At 47.3% G+C, this 16438-nt stretch overlaps 1 non-coding gene across 1 annotated transcript; it reads right to left on the bottom strand.

Annotated features, from left to right (window-relative positions):
- Nucleotides 1-11246: 11246 nt before the first annotated feature.
- Nucleotides 11247-11318, bottom strand: trnag-ucc (transfer RNA glycine (anticodon UCC)). The gene has a single exon. It is a non-coding gene; the product is annotated as a tRNA-Gly (tRNA).
- Nucleotides 11319-16438: the final 5120 nt, after the last annotated feature.

Below are 16438 nucleotides of genomic sequence, written 5' to 3'. Positions count from 1 at the left end.
CGACTTCGCCCTAGCCGCAACCCTTAACCAGGCGGGGAGACCCGTGGCGTTTTTCTCAAGAACCCTCCAGGGCCCCGAGATTCGACACTCCTCTGTCGAAAAGGAGGCCAAGGTCATTGTGGAAGCGGTGCGACATTGGAGGCATTACCTGGCTGGAAAACGATTTACCCTGCTCACTGACCAGTGTTCAGTAGCTTTTATGTTTAACAATAAGCAGAGGGGCAAAATCAAGAACGACAAGATCTTGAGGTGGAGAATTGAACTCTCCACCTACAATTACGATATCTTGTACCGGCCCGGGAAACTCAATGAGCCCCCAGATGCCCTATCACGTGGTTGTGGTAAACCACTGTTATTGTTGTTCACCGTTGTTGTTGTTGCACACTGTTGTACCTATGCATGCCTCAGCTTGTCTCTGCTGGCTCCGCCCCTGGCTCCACCCACAGGCCCAGGTATAAAGGTGACTGCTCTGCAGCCCCCTGCCTTCTTGGAACCCAGTCAACCACGAGAGGCATGCTCTGTTCTTTGCTAATAAAAGCCTTTTAGTTACTCTCCTAACTCTCCGTCTTTTATGAGTAATTGATAGCGCATCAATTTTATTAGCAAAAACAAAATGTTGACAACAAACGCTGAGCAGCAGGCTGCTGCACCAAACGCCGAGCAGCAGGAGCTGCTGCGAGCCCTCAGACCAACATGCCTGGACCTAGACCCTCAAGAAGCGGGTTCGGCTACCAAATTCGCGCATTGGCTGCGTTGCTTCGAGGCCTACCTGCAAGCCTCAACTGTGACCCTGGACGAATACAAGCTGGAAATCCTGGCCTCAAAGGTGAGCCACCAAGTTTATACAATAATCCAGGACGCGACGATCTACGCGGCGGCTATCGATCTGCTAAAAGGGCAATAAGCACGCCCGGTAAATACGGTCTATGCCAGGCACCTCTTAAGATCCCGCAGACAGCAGCCCGGGGAATCGGTGGAGGCCTTCCTACGGGCACTACGGATACTCGGCCGAGTCTGCGATTGCAAAGAAGTATCAGCCGCAGCACACACGGAGGGACTGATCCGAGATGCTTTCGTTGCAGGTCTAAGGTCTGACTACTCCCGGCAGAGACTGTTGGAAAAGGGAGAAATGGACCTGAGAAAGGCAGTGTCCCTCGCGCTCTCGCTTGACGCGGCCCACAGGAATATGGACGCCTTCTCCCCTAACCGCTCCGCAACGTGGACGCCACAACCTTGGGTCATGGGACCGCCACCTTCAACTACTGCTGCGATGTCCAAGGCATAGAATTGTTATTTTTGTGGCCAGGCAAAACACCCCAGAGCACGCTGCCCGGCGAGAAACACTACCTGCTCCGGCTGCGGAAAGAAAGGACACTATGTCAGCACCTGCAAAGGTAAAACCGCTAACGCCAGCAGCGCCGCATGTGAACCGTGGGGGCAGCCATCTTGTCCGCCATCTTGGGCTCCCCCAGCCGCGTGGGGATCGGGATCATGGGCGCCGCCATTTTGTCTGCCATCTTGGACGTCTCCAACTTCAACCATGGGGGACCCGGACTCAACCACCGCCTCATCTGACGACCACATCGACTCGCTCGACCATACGCTGGCCTCCGTGACACTGGACCAATCTCTCCCTCATCAACTGTCCAGGTCCATGATGGACATTACGGTTAATGGCCGCGCCACTACCTGCCTTTTTGACAGCGGGAGCACGGAGAGCTTTATCCACCCCGACACGGTGCGCAGTTACTCTCTCCCGGTCCTGCCGACGCGCCATCGGATCTCTTTGGCTTCCAAAGCCCAGTCAGCGGACGTCGTTGGCTACTGTGTAGTGACCCGTTCAGTACGGGGCACAGAATACAAAAATTTTAAACTTCTGGTCATGCCACATCTCTGCGCTGCTGTTCTACTGGGGTTGGATTTTCAGTGCCACCTTAAGAGTGTCACATTAGCGTATGACGGTCCCCTCCCCCCACTCACAGTCTACAGCCAGCCGCTTTTAAAGCGCCCGCCGCGCACCATTTGCAGCCTCTCCACCCTTAAAGTCCCCCCCCGTCCTTGTTCGCTAACCTCACCCGCGACTGTAAGCCCATCGCTACCAAAAGCAGGCATTACAGTGCCGGGGATAGGAGCTTCATTAAATCCGAGGTAGCGAGACTCCTGAAGGAAGGGATTATTGGAAGTAGCACCAGCCCATGGCGAGCACAAGTGGTGGAAGTGAAGACTGGCGAAAAACAGCGCCTAGTTATTGACTACAGCCAGACGATCAATCACTACACCCAGCTAGATGCATACCCACTCCCCCGCATATCTGACATGGTCAATCAGATAGCACAATACCGGGTGTTCTCGACGATTGATCTGAAGTCGGCATACCACCAGCTCCCCATTAGGGCTGAGGACCACCAGTACACAGCTTTTGAAGCTGACGGTCATCCCTACCACTTCCTCCGAGTCCCCTTCGGCGTCATCAACGGGGTTTCAGTCTTCCAACGGGAGGTGGACCGGATGGTTGACCAGAACGCGCACCAGGCCACTTTCCCCTATCTAGACAACATCACCATCTGCGGCCACGACCAGCAGGACCATGATGTTAATCTAGAGAAATTCCTCCGTACGGCCCAGCGGCTGAACCTAACATATAACAAGGACAAGTGTATGTTTCGCACCACGCGCCTTGCCATTCTTGGCTGTGTAGTGGAGAACGGAGTCATTGGCCCCGACCCCGACAGGATGTGCCCCCTTATGGAGCTCCCCCTCCCCCACTGCCAAAAAGCACTGAAGACATGCCTAGGGTTTTTCTCGTACTATGCTCAGTGGGTGCCCAACTATGCGGACAAAGCCAGACCCCTCATCAAGTCCACCTCCTTCCGCCTGACAGCAGAGGCCTGTGCAGCCTTCACTCTCATAAAAAGAGATATTGCAAGGGCCACGATGCACGCAGTGGATGAGTCCATCACTTTCCAAGTGGAGAGCGACGCATCCGACTTTGCCCTAGCTGCAACCCTTAACCAGGCGGGGAGACCCGTGGCCTTTTTCTCAAGGACCCTCCAGGGCCCTGAGATTCGACACTCCTCTGTCGAAAAGGAGGCCCAGGCCATTGTGGAAGCTGTGCGACATTGGAGGCATTACCTGGCCGGAAAACGATTTACCCTGCTCACTGACCAGCGTTCAGTAGCTTTTATGTTTAATAATAAGCAGAGGGGCAAAATCAAGAATGACAAGATCTTGAGGTGGAGAATCGAACTCTCCACCTACAATTATGATATCTTGTACAAGCCCGGGAAACTCAATGAGCCCCCAGATGCCCTATCACGTGGTACATGCGCCAACGCGCAAGTTGATAGACTGAAGACCCTCCACAATGACCTCTGCCACCCGGGGGTCAGCAGGTTTTTTCACTTCATCAAATCCCGTAACCTGCCCTACTCCATCGAGGAGGGCAGGACCATGACCAGGAACTGCCAAATCTGTGCCGAGTGCAAACCGCATTTTTATAGGCCAGACAGAGCAAGCCTGATCAAGGCCACTCGCCCCTTCGAGCGCCTGAGCATCGATTTTAAAGGGCCCCTCCCCTCCTCTGACCACAACGTGTACTTCCTCAACATAATTGATGAGTACTCCCGTTTCCCGTTTGCCATCCCTTGCCCAGACATGACCAGTACCATGGCCATTAAAGGTCTGAATGACCTTTTTGCCTTGTTTGGCTTCCCTAGCTATATCCATAGCGACCGGGGCTCATCCTTTATGAGCGACGAACTCCATCAGTACCTGCTCACGAGAGGTATTGCTACAAGCAGAACCAGCAGCTACAACCCCCGGGGGAACGGCCAGGTGGAAAGAGAGAATGCGACAGTTTGGAAGGCCGTCCTCTTAAACTTAAAATCTAAGGGCCTTCCGACCTCTCACTGGCAGGAGGTCCTCCCTGCAGCACTCCACTCCATTCGGTCACTGCTTTGTACGGCCACCAATGCCACCCCCCATGAAAAAATGTTCACTTTCCCCAGGAAGTCCACATCGGGGACCTCGCTACCGACATGGCTGATGTCTCCAGGACCCGTCCTACTGCGGAAACACATGAGGTCCCATAAAATGGACCCCCTGGTCGAGAGGGTGAGCCTCCTCCATGCCAACCCCCAGTATGCTTACGTGGCGTACCCGGACGGGCGGGAGGACACAGTCTCCATACAAGACCTCGCACCTTCGGGTGCCCCTGAAACACTACCATTGCCATCCACCACTACCCACAACCCAACACCTGTAGACGGCATGCCGCAGCCCCAGGACCCATCATTGACCACCCAACCACTCAATGAGACGCCAGATTCAACGTTGGATGCTGCACCATCACCGCCGCCACCACGACGATCAGGACGGCATACAAGGCCACCTGATAGACTTACTTACACGAACCTTTAGTACACTTCACCCCGCCGGACTCAATTTTAAACAAGGGGTGAATGTGGTAAACCACTGTTATTGTTGTTCACCGTTGTTGCTGTTGTTGCACAGTGTTGTATCTATGCATGCCTCAGCTGGCTCCGCCCCTGGCTCCACCCACATGCCCAGGTATAAAGGTGACAGCTCTGCAGGCCCCTGCCCTCTTGGAAACCAGTCAACCACGAGAGGCATGCTCTGTTCTTTGTTAATAAAAGCCTTTTAGTTACTCTCCTAACTCTCCGTCTTTTATGGGTAATTGATAGCGCATCAAAGGCGCTATCTAGAAAGGATCAGGAAGCCGCCCCAAAGACTGAATTTATAAATGGACTATTTCTGTTTATTGTGCATGTTAAAGTGTTAACTGTTATTTGAATGTTATGGGTACTGTTAATCTAAAAGGGGAGGAATTGTTGTGTATCTACCTTTAAGAGAGAACTGTTTTACAGCTCCTGTATACTGTAGTACCGGCAGTGACCACACCTGTATATAAAGCCGGAGCAGGCTTCTGTACTTCAGTCTTGAGACTACTCTACTCCAGTAAACACCTGTTGATTGTTAAGTTACAGCCTCCGTGTAGTTCTTGGGGAAACATCCTATTTAAAGAATCACGGATCTAACAGATACAATCAGGATTAATTTCGGGTTCAATTTCAAACTGTAACAGGTGCGATTCAATCCCCATTGATTCTGTAACAGGAGACATTCCAGGTCAATCTTTGTAAAAGTGAGGTTTCACAGATTATCGACCGATCATTTGCACAGGCGCGGCTGCGGGAGTGAAACTAGAACTGGGAGTCCTGCTGTGAAAAGGGAAGAGGGACATAGTGATCAATCTGGCCCCCTTCTGTTCTCTAAAATAACTCCCATTCTGCCTTGTTACACTGCAGGAAGTCTCACTTAATAAACGGATGACTCCTAAATTGCATAAATAAATTGGAAAGGTCTTGACAGAGAATAAAGTGACTGAAATCAGAGTCTCGTCCCTTAAACAAGCTTTTAATTCGTCGGCACGCGCTGTAAATGAACCGGACAGAGAGCAGAGGGAAAGAGCGACCACGACCGTGTTTGTAGTCCTTATCAGCCGAGCACAGAGGAAACGGCATCCGCTGGGGGAGCGGTGCTCGCATGGGTCCTTCCCGCCGGTTTAAAAAGTGCAGGGGAGGGGGAGGCTTCTTCTTCTTATCGTGTCCACGGACAGTCTATACATAGCCCAGCCAGAACTGGACACATTTTTGCGCCTTGTTGTTGGATTCGCTAGATCTGCAACAGTGCAGGGTTCCTCTAACAATGTGCATTGCAGGAGATGTTGCATAGTCTATGCCTCATTTCCACATTCACAAGTTGTCGGACTGGTTGAATATCCCCATTTGCTTAGTGACACCTTTGAGCAACCTACACCGGTCCTAAGTCTGTTAAGGCACTTCCAGGTTGCCCAGTTGCAATTAGCTCCTGGGGGGAGGTTTTCATCAGGTAAAATTTCCATTGCTGGGGGTTGTTCAGGACTGGTGAGCCAGTCTTTCCACAAGGCGATGCGGGCTTCAGATGAGGTTGATTGTAATGGAACAACACTGTTCATGAAGCTCTTCCTGGACTTTAGATGGCTGGGTGTAGGTGTATGACAATGCAGAGGGTGCCTCTCATCTGATGTTTGACGGAGTCGCTCTTTCTTGCTGGCCACCATTCTTCTAATATCAGGGGGAGCGATACCCGCCAGGGTATATAGGCTGTTGGTGTTTGTTGGTTTTAAGCAACCTGTGATAAATCGGCAGCTTGCATTCAGAATGGCATCCATCTTCTTGGCATGAGTAGACCTTTCCCATGCAGGGCAGGCATATTCGGCAGTGGAATAGCAAAGAGCAAGTGCACTGGTTCGCAATGTTTTCGGGCTTGCTCCCCATCTTGTGTTAGTTAGCTTATTCAGGATGTTGTTTCGTGCACTTACTTTCACCTTTGTCTTCTCGATGTGGTTCTTGAAGGTGAGACATCTGTCAAGGGTGACTCCTAAGTAGATAGGGTGCTTGCAATGCGTCAGTGTTGCTCCACACCAGGTTACTTTCAACTGGCGTTTGGCTTCACGGTTTCTGAGGTGGAATGCACAAACTTGCGTCTTTGATGGGTTTGCGCGAATGTTGTTTTCTTCATAGTGGGATTTTAGTCCCTCCAAGGCCTCAGAAAGCGCTTTCTCCACGGTGTTAAATTCAATGCTTTGGTCAGTGACACCTAAGTCATCAGCCTATATAAAACGGCGTGTGACACCGTCAATAGGTTGGTCATTCATGTAGATGTTGTACAGCAGCGGTGCAAACACGCTTCCCTGAGGAAGACCATTCTTCTGAATACACCACCTGCTGCGCTTCCCACTTAATTCAACATAGAGCCGGCGATTCTGAAGCGTGCTTTCTAACAGCTCTGTTAAGTGAATCTCTTTTGTCATCTCTAGAAGATTGCAGAGGAGACGTCTATGGTTCACTGTATTGTATGCTGCTGACAGGTCTACAAAAACAGCACCTGTTACCATCCCTTGCTCAAAACCATCTTCGATGTGTTGTGTGAGGTTGAGCAGTTGGCTTGTTGTTGATTTGCCGGGGCGGAAACCTGCTTGCTCTGGAATGATCTTCTCATCTACAGTTGGTGCTATCCTATTGAGTATCAGGCGTTCAAACAGCTTATAGGTGTGGCAAAGCAGTGAAATTGGCCGAAAACTCTTAGGATCTGAGGGATCTTTTCCAGGCTTTAATAGTGCTATTACATGTGCCTTCTGCCAGATATTAGGTAGCTTGTGTGTTGCCAGACAGTGGTTGAGCAATTGTAGGAGCCACTTCTTTGCTTGCTGTCCAAAATGCTTTATCTGCTCCATTGCTATTTTGTCAAGACCAATTGCTTTCCCGTGTTTTAGATTAGATGTACCAGTTTCCAGCTCTTCCATGGTGAATGGTCTAGTGAAGCCAGGATCATCGCTGTACTTCTTCCTATCTAGTTGTGCTCTTGGTTGTTTCTTGTTGATTTTTCCATTCAGGAGCAACTGGTGTGCAACTTGGTTAGCAGACACATTTGGATGTTGGGCAGCTTTCTTGGGATCACCACCAAGTTTGCGTATGAGAGACCATGCCTTCTTGCTGTTTTTTGTAAGATCTGTTGTCTCTATCATGGTGTTCCAGGTGTTTTGACGTTCTTGAGAGATACTTAACATCACCCTCCCACCGGTAGATATTGTTTCCTCTGAGAAGGGGTCAGATTCAAACATTGAGACATACTCCCAGTAGAGTTCAGCATTCTCCTTGGTGAGACCAGGAATGTAGTGTACTCTGCAACCTCGGGGGATCTTCCTTCTAGCTGTTTTTTGGACAGCTTTTGCAAAGAGGTTGTAGTGCTCAGGTAGTGGTTTAATGCGTTTGACCTTGCGGTCAAGTGCTCGTGTGAAACCGTTCCAATCGGCCTTCTTGAAGTTGAAGCGCCTTTTGAATGGTACGATGGTTGGTAACACTGCTGCATTTGCCTGGATGCCAATAGTACGGTGTTGTGTCTGTGGTATTGGGTCTGTGACAAGCTTCTTGCAGAGGCCAGCGATGTCTTTGCTGGCAATGGCAAGATCTGGATTATATCTACATTTCCAGCGGGCACTGTGGAAGGAGGCTGGCAATTTAGGATCGTGGATGAGACTAAGCTGGTTCGTGTCCATCCATTCTTCGACTGCTTCTCCATCGTTGTTAGTCTCCTTGAGCCACCATTGGGTACTGTGGCTATTAAAGTCTCCAATGATGATCTGTGGTTTATTGTGCAGGTTGGGTACAGGGTTAGAGAAGCTGAAATCTGTGCCAGGTGGCTTGTACACTGAGGTCACTACTACTTTGCTCAGCTCTACGGTTAGAATTTCGATGTTGTCCTCCTCTGTTTTAGAAGTGGCTTCGACAACTGAGGGGGAGGCGAGGGTTGTATTTTAGCGCATGATCAGATTTCTTTTTATCCCACTTAAATCAACAAAAATGTGATCGTTTTACAAATCGCTTTTATCATTCATTAAATGGGCCTCATTAAGACGATGTTAATTATCATCCGAATTACTGATAAACCGAGTGTGTGACCCGCACACTGGAGTGGGAGTTCCTGAAGAGGTTTACACATTCCGTCAAATGAGATTTTATTTTCACCCACAGGGTGGTTGGGGTCTGGAATTATTTTGCCTGAAAGGGTGTTAGAGACAGAAACCTTCATCACATTTAATAAAAGAACTTGGATATGACCATAAGTGCCGTAAACTGGAAGACAAAGGACCAAGAGCTGTAAAGTGCGATTTGGCTTTATAGATTGTTTATGGCCGACAGACACGATGGGCCGAATGGCCTCCTTCTGTGCCGTAACATTCTATAATACTATACATCGCAGAGACAGAGAGCTATAGAGTAAAGATACACTCACATACTAGACCCTAAGAAATACACAGTAACTCTCAGTCAGATCCCAGAAAGTGTCAGATATAGAGTAAAATCAACACCCACATAAATCCCAGACCAGAAATTGAGTTACAGAAGTGCCGCTACCGACAAGGCTACGGCCGGCAGAGATGAAGGGTCGAATAACCTCCTTCTATGCCGTAAATGTCTACGATTCAACGACTGAAGGCCATTCGACCCATCGTGCGTATGCTGATTTATAACACCTCCACACCTAAATTTGATCTTGTAATTAAATATAGATCTTCACCGATCACAATGTAAATCGTCAATCTATCCCCGCTCCCAGGTCACTGCTCTCTCTGTGAGGTGGTGAGTGGCTCTTAAAAGAGCCTTTGTGTTGTGTTTGGTTGAAAGAGTCGAGTTGTTCTGCCGCCGGATCCATAGAGTGCGGCCCTGCCGTTTCAGAGCGTACACCACATGCATGGCAGTGACCGTCTTGCGCTTGGCGTGCTCAGTGCAGGTGACCGCATCCCTGTTTTACTCTGTATCTGTTAGTCTCTGTTATGTGAGTGTCGGTTTTACTCTGTATCTGTTAGTGTCTGGTATGTGAGTGTGTCTTTCACTCTGTATCTGTTAGTCTCTGGTATCTGAGTGTTGGTTTTATTCCATAGCAAATGTTCCCTTTAAGCTGCCGGTCCTGTGCAGCAGATCCTACGATGTTCTAATGGCAACAACTGCACATGCATGTTAATCTGAATGGGTCGCGCAGCCCCCACAAAAAATACTCTCTGGGAATTGAGTGTGGGTTTTACTCTGTATCTGTCTGTCTCTGGTATTTAAGTGTGGATTTCACACTGTATCAGTAAATCTCTGGGAAGTGAGTGTGATATTTACTCTGTATCTGTATGTCTCTGGTATGTGACTGTGGGCTTTATTCTGTACCTTTCAATTTCATCGATGTGAGTGTGGCTTTCTCTCTGTCCCTGACAGTCTCTGGTGTGTGAGTGCGGGTTTTACTGTGTGTTGTTCAGTCTCTGGTAGCTGAGTGTGGGTTTTATTCTGTATTAATCTGACTCTGGTATGTGTGTGTGTGTTTTACTTTATATGATTGAAAATACGGAATTTTTTAGAAGGTGAAAGCCCAGTAAATGTTCGTATTCAGAGGGATTTGTGTGTCCTCGTACATGAATCACAGAAAGTTAACAGCAATCAATTGGGAATTAAATTTTATATTTGCCCTTATTGCAAGTGGTTGGAGTATAAGTGTATGGTAGTGTTGGTTCAACTTATAGGTCTGGGATGAGCAGAAATGTATTCACTCGGAGGGTTATGAATCTTTTCAATTCTACCCCAGAGGGCTGTGGATGCTCAGTCGGTGGGTATATTCAAGACTGAGATATATAGATTTTTGGGCACTTAGTGTATCGTATCAACAGAATCAATTTCTGCTAATTGCATGTGGGGTTCACTCTAACTGTCAATCCCTGGTGTCTGAGTGTATGTTTTACACTGTGTCTGTCAATCTTTGGTATATGAATGTGGGTTCTACTCTATACCCGTCGTTCTCTGGTATATTAATATAGTTTTATCTGTACCAGACATATTTATGATATGTGAGTATTCGTTTTACTTTCTAAGAACATTTGAATTTCGAGCAGGGGTGGCCATACTGCCTCTCGAGCCTGCTCTGATATTCAATAAGATCATGGCTGACCTTCGAACTCAACTCGGATTTCCTGTCCTTTCCTGATATCCCTTAATTCCTCTGCAGTACAAGAATCTATATCAGCCTTAAACATAATCAACGACTGAGCATCCACAGCTCCTTGGGGCAGCGAATTCCAAATATTCGCAACCCTCTGAGTGAAGAAATTCCTCCTTATCGGAGTCTTAAAAGGCCGGCCATTTCTCCGGAGCCTTTGCCCCATAGTTCTAGATTCTCCTGTGAGGGGAAACAATCTCTGAAATGTGAGTGTGAGTCTTACTCTTTACCTGCCAGTTTCTGCTAAATTGTGGGTGGCTTTTCATTGTACCTGTCAGTTTCTGGTATGGAAGAGAGGTTTTCACCCTGTACCTGTCAATTACTCGTAATTGCGTATGGGCTTTACTCTGTATCTGCCAGTTTCTGTCGTGCGAGTGTTGGTTTTGTTCTGTATCTGTCAATCTCTAATACATGACCTTCCCCTGCAGTATCCATAGCACTGTTTGTGACCTAGAAATCTTCTGTCTTTTTTGATCACCATTTTCACTGTTGTTTTAAAATTCCTTTTTAATTCTGTGGGAGACGCATGGGATTCCATGGAAGATCAAAGTATTTTGTCAGTTGCAATGGACATTTTTTTCTCTTAAAATCCTGCTGCAACGTTCCACATGTCAGTTCTGACCTGCGAGGGGTATTAAAAGTACCTCGGTTGCGATGGCCGGGAATCGAACCCAGGTCAACTGCTTGGAAGGCAGCTATGCTCACCACTATACCACCATCGCTCATATATGTTAATTTATATATTTACGGACTATATCCTTCTTTTGGCTCCTAAGTGGGTCAAGTGAGAGACACAGCACTCATTTTAATCAGAACGTCAGCACTATGCTGAGGCACTTTCCCTCCAATTAAAAATGGCCACTGTGAATAATTATATCGCTTGGATTGAGCCCTCACTCCGTTTATTATTTTAAAATCCTTTATAGGTTAAAAATAATAATCCACAAAAATAAATTGAAAATCATTTTTATGGGAGAAGCAAATGGGCGATGATTTATTTTGTTGTAAATTTTAGTGAAATGGCATTTGCTGGAAGGCATTAAACTGCGATAGGGTGACCTAAACTGTATCAACAGGAGCCTGGTTGCGATGCCGCGAATTCGAACACCAATCAACTCGCTCGAAAGAGCAGCTACAATCACCACTGTCCCCCCATCGTTCTAATTTTAAAATGTAATCTTCTGTATTTACAGATCGCACGCAATGGGTCTTTGGAGCTTTAGTCAGGATGAGTAAAACACTTTGCAATCATTTCAATCTGAACATAAACAAGGTGTTCAGTTTATTTCTCTCCAATATAAACAGTTACTGATGAATGGTTATCTTGTTGCACTACTGGCTGGCGGCCAGGAGATGGCACCAACCTCTAATAGTTTGGAGTGTACGGATTGTGTCCACACATCCAGACCGCCGTGAGTCTGGTGCTGCCCGGGGAGCTGGCCAAGCACGGCGTGTCGGAAGGGACAATGCCGGTGGCCATTGCAAATAAATTTCACAACGCACTGAGAAAGCATAAAGCAAAGCAACGGCTCTTGTAAGAGGAAACCACAGCATTAATTTAGTCGAATTATTCATTCGGGATATTGTCCTTTTAAAGAATCACAGAAAGGTACAGCACATTTGTTTGTGGCTTTACTCTGCAACTGCTATTTACTGCTATTTGAGTGCGGGTTTAACGCTGTACCTGTCTGTATCTGGAATGTGAGTTTGTGATTTATTCTGTACCTGTTGTTTTCTAGTAAGTGAGTGAATATTTTTCTTTGTATCTGTCAGTGTCTTGATGTGAGAGTCTGTGTTTCAGTCTACATGTCCACCTCTGGTATGGAAGTGTGGTTTATATTTTGTACCTGTTATTTTCTGGTGTGGAAGAGAGGCTTTACTCTGTACTTCTCAAGCTCTGGAATGTGTGCATGGGTTATACCCTCGATTTGTAATTCTCTGTTATGTGACAGTTCATTTAATCTACGTCAGTCAGTGTGCGTTTTACTCTACTTGTCAATTTCTGACACATGAGTGTGGCTTTTCTGCTGTAACGCTCAGGTACTGGTATGTGAGTGTGGGTGTTTCTCTGTACCTGTCAGTTTCTGGTATGTGAGTGTGGATTTTACTCTGTACCTGCCTATCTCTGGTATGTGAGTGAGGGTTTTTGATCTAGTGCAGACAGTTTCTATTATGAGTAAGTGTTTAAACCAGTAGCTGCCAGTTTCTGTTATGGAAGCCTGTTTTTGGTCTGTACCTGTCAGTCTCTGGGATGCATGTTGGGTTTTATCTGTACCTGCCAGTTTCTGGTGAGTGGCTGTGGATTTCACTCTCTACCTCTCTGCAACTGGTATGTGAGCGTCAGTTTCTGTCTTTCTATCTGTGTCTAGTATGGGAGTGTAGATTTTAATCTGTACCTGTCAATCTCTGGTATGTGAGTGGGGTTTTCATCTGTATCTGTCAGTCAATCTCAGTTACAGTAAGTGATTGTGATTCTTTCTCAATCTGTCATTCTGTGAGTGATAATATACTTACTGTGTGTGAGAAGGAGCTGCCTGCGCTGCTCCTTGTATTCCGCATGGAGGAGAGATCACTTTTTATTCTGGCTCAGTGAAGTATTTTGCTTCGAGAATAATAATATGAGAAAAATATTGGTAATACAATATGGACAGTTGAGGGTAGAATATAAAAATAAAGTTATAATTAATGTGTTTTTTATAATAAAGTAAAGTATCTGGAGAGAGGAAACCACGATACAAACATTGTCTTTGTCTGACCTCACTGCAATACATTGGGTCTCAGATTCTCCATGACAGGCGTGTAGGACTGTTCTATAGTAAGTTATCAGCATCCACACACAACACAAACCCATCACTGGACCATGAATGGAACCACCTCAATACAGCGGGTATCAGATTCTCCACACCAGGTTTGTAGGACTGTTCTATGGTAGGTTATCAGCATCCAGACACAACACAAACCCAGCACTGGACCATGAATGGAAACACCTCAATACAGCCGGTCTCAGATTCTCCACGACAGGTGTGTAGGACTGTTCTATTGTAAGTTATCAGCATCCAGACACAACACAAACCCAGCACTGGACCATGAATGGAAACACCTCAATACAGTCGGTCTCAGATTCTCCACGACAGGTGTGTAGGACTGTTCTATGGTAAGTTATCAGCATCCAGACACAACACAAACCCAGCACTGGACCATGAATGGAACCACCTCAATACAGCCGGTCTCAGATTCTCCAAACCAGGTGTGTAGGACTGTTCTATGGTATGTTATCAGCATCCAGACACAACACAAATCCAGCACTAGACCATGAATGGAACCACCTCAATGCCACACGCCAGGTTTATATCTCCCATTCGCATGCGACTACCTATGAATTTCTGGATGGCTTCCTGGACTATAACCACAGGTACCTGGGCTGTACAAAGAATTGTTTTCAGTCTAAGGACAGAAAACAGCGAGTTGTGGTAAATGTCTGTTTTTCAGACTGGAGGATGGTAGACAGTAGTGTTCCCCAAGGGTCAGTGCTGTGGCCACTGCTTTTTTGATCCATATAAATAACCTGGATATTGGAATACAAAGTTGCATTTCTAAATTTGCAGATGACACCAAACTTGGGGGTGAGGCAGGCAGTGAGCATGATACCAATCAACTGCAACAGGACACAGAAAGGCTAGCAGAATTGACAGACAAGTGGCAGCTAGAACTTAATACAGAGACGTGTGAGATGATGCATTTTGGCAGAAGGAACAGGGAGAGGAAATATACACTTAATGACACAGTTTTAAAGAGTGTGCAGGGACAGAAGAACCTGGGAGTTAATGTACATAGGTCCCTGAAGGTGGCAGGACATATTAAGAGAGTGGTTAGGAAAGTATATGGGATCTTGGGTTTCATAAATAGAGGTATTGAGTACAAAAGTAGAGATGCTATGCTGAAACTTTATAAAGCACTGTTTAGGCCACAACTGGAGTATTGCGTCCAGTTCTGGTCACCACACTTTAGGAAGGATGTGAAGGCCCTTGAGAGGGTGCAGAGGAGATTGACCAGAAAGTTCTGGGGAGGCAGGCGGGGGGGGGGGTCTTAGCTACAAGGAAAGGTTGGAGAAGCTGGATTTGTTTTTATTAGAGCAAAGGAGGTTGAGGGGTGATTTGATGGAGGTGTACAAGATTATGACGGGTTTGAATAGGCTAGATGGAGAAAGGCTGTTCCCACTACTTGATGGTACAAGGACCAGGGAACACAGAATTAAGGTTTTGGGCAAGAGATATGGGGGGGGGAGGGGTTGTGAGGTCATTTTTTTAATGCAGCGAGTGGTGAGGACCTGGAACTCGCTGCCGACGGAAGTGGTGGAAGCGGAGACACTAAATGTGTTCAAGGGGAGACTGGATAGGCACTTGAGGGAAATACACTTGCAGGGCTACGGGGATAGAGCGGGGGAATGGGACTGACTGAATTGCTCTACAGAGAGTCGGCATGGACTCGATGGGCCGAACGGATTCCTTCTGTGCCGTTATGAATCTATGACTATGACTCTATGGAAACCGAGTTGAGGGCCTGTGTAGTTAACAGAATGCCACAGAGCGCGGATCCTGATGTACCTGAAGGAGCGACTATGTATCTCCTAATCACCAGCAACACGGTTCTGGAGAACTTAGTGCATCGAAACAAAATAACCGATTTTTGAAATGTGTTCTTTCACACTTCTCACCTGGTGCCCGCAATAGATGCACTTTGTGAACTAAAGCAGCAATGATTTGAAAGAGCGAGGTGATTTACTTTCTATGTTAACTTACACTGTACAAACACAGCCCGGGAATGGCCTCTCCCTTCCCCCACTCACTCCATGTTCCGGAAATATTTCCTGCTTCAATCTGTCTCGTACAAACAGCCCCGAATGCCGCTGAACAGTCCCAGTGCGACGAGCTGCTGTGAGGAGGCTGCTGTTTGCTCCGTTACTCAGGCCCGTGATATCTCCGCTCCCTGATGTGTTCAGCGATCATTAGCCGAGCACAGAGGAAACGGTCCCCGCTGGCAGAGCTGGGGGAGGGGAGCTCGCAGGGCCCTTCCTGTCGCTTTAAACACTGTGCTGGAGAGGGGGAGGAGAAGCAAAGTGTTTATCACACATGCTCAGACCTCTCTCCTGAGGCAAATTAAAAGAAGCAACAGCAACAACAACTTGAATTTATAAAGCACATTTAAATGAATAAATCGTCCCAATGAGCTTGACAGGAGCGTTATCAAAGAAACATTGTCACCGAAACAGATAAGGAGATATTAGGAGAGGAGGAAGCGACACTGGACACACGTCAGTTGCTGCCGGTGAGTGTGAGAGCGACGCGAATCCTGTCCCTTTGAGCGATTTGTTTCCCCAATACTGTATGGAAGGATGGGGAGGAACAGGCTCTGTCAATCTCTGATACTGAACTGCTGGTGAGTGGGGAGTTTAATCCGTCTCTGCCTGTCTCCGCTGGGTGAGTAGGCGACAGATACCAGTCAAGTTCCCGAGCCTGTGTGACTGTGACCCCCTGTGTCTGTCGCTGTGCCTTGTGTACAGGATCAATCCTCAGTCCCTCTATCCCCCAGCCCTGCCTGTTATATCTGGATCGATGCTGAACCTCTCAGTTTTCGCTCTATTGAAACCGAGTTCAGGGTATGTGTGGTGAACAGAATGTCTCACTATTTCTGTGAATAATATTATGATCTAAAAGCAGGCCAGACTCGACACAGCCAAACTGTGACACGTTCCTGCACCTAAATCTCGGTAACAGAGAGTGCGTGGACCGCCTGGCTCAGAGTACGAACATTAAGACTGATACAGTCTCTCTGCCTCTCTCTC

This window comes from Somniosus microcephalus, unplaced genomic scaffold (genome assembly GCF_052327205.1).
Source record: "Somniosus microcephalus isolate GS21.2 unplaced genomic scaffold, FLI_Smic_1.0 scaffold46, whole genome shotgun sequence".
NCBI classification, from domain to species: domain Eukaryota; kingdom Metazoa; phylum Chordata; class Chondrichthyes; order Squaliformes; family Somniosidae; genus Somniosus; species Somniosus microcephalus.
Note: the sequence above shows the minus strand (reverse complement) of the source record. Positions and strands in the feature narration are given on the sequence as shown.